This window comes from Octopus bimaculoides, chromosome 17, assembly GCF_001194135.2.
Source record: "Octopus bimaculoides isolate UCB-OBI-ISO-001 chromosome 17, ASM119413v2, whole genome shotgun sequence".
Classification (NCBI taxonomy): Eukaryota; Metazoa; Mollusca; class Cephalopoda; order Octopoda; family Octopodidae; genus Octopus; species Octopus bimaculoides.
In genome coordinates this window covers 52,183,525-52,184,545 of record NC_068997.1, presented here as the reverse complement: position 1 = coordinate 52,184,545, position 1,021 = coordinate 52,183,525, and the positions used below count along the sequence as shown (strand labels likewise).

Genomic DNA, 1,021 nt, shown 5'->3' with positions numbered 1-1,021 from the left:
AAATAGACATATAGATAAAGAGATGGACAAATAGACATATAGATAAAGAGATGGACAAATAGACATATAGATAAAGAGATGGACAAATAGACAGACAGATAAACAAATAGACAGACAGACAAAATAGATAGATAGATAGATAGATAGATAGATAGATAGGATAGATAGGACAGACAGACAGACAGACAGACAGACAGGATAGGATAGGACAGACAGACAGACAGGATAGGATAGGACAGACAGACAGACAGACAGACAGACACAAGAAGATAAACAGCTATACAGACAGAGAGACAGATAGGAAGATAAACAGATATATATATAGATAGACGGATAGATAGATAGATAGAGAGATAGAAACACACGAATAAGATATGGAGAGACCATCAGACAAGCAAAGAGAGGCACACACAGAAAAGCAGATCGAAAATAAAAGAAGTAAACTGAAATATGATTAGAGAAATCGACTAAGGTATCGATAGTTAATCAGATGGTTGTACAAAGGGGAGGGTGCTTCAGAGATGGCTGCTGATACATTTTGACAGATATTGATAGTACTTTGACGGATAAATATCGATAGACAGATGAACTGAAAGTAAGAAATACGTATATGTAGGTAGTTCGGCAGAGAAATAGATATATCGATACAAGCTTTGATTGAGTGATTGATACGCGAAAGAGAAAGAGAGAGAAACTTTGATGGCTGGGCAAATATCGATAAACTTTGGTGCGTGTATATGTGTGTATACATACATAAATGCACACACACACATAGATAGATATACAGATAGATAGATAGATAGATAGATAGACAGACAGATAAACAGATCGATAGATAGATATATAAACAGATAGGTTGACGGATAGATATATAGACAGATAGATAGACAGACGGATAGATAGACAGACGGATAGATATATAGACAGATAGATATATAGACAGATAGATATATAGACAGATAGATATATAGACAGATAGATATATAGACAGATAGATATATAGACAGATAGATATATAGAC

General features: G+C 34.4%; 1 protein-coding gene across 1 annotated transcript in view; it reads right to left on the bottom strand.

Moving 5' to 3' along the window:
- LOC106883293 (band 4.1-like protein 4) overlaps window positions 1–1,021 on the bottom strand; it is a 109,093-nt gene that overhangs the window by 107,085 nt on the left and 987 nt on the right. The gene's annotated exons all lie outside the window — the stretch shown is intronic.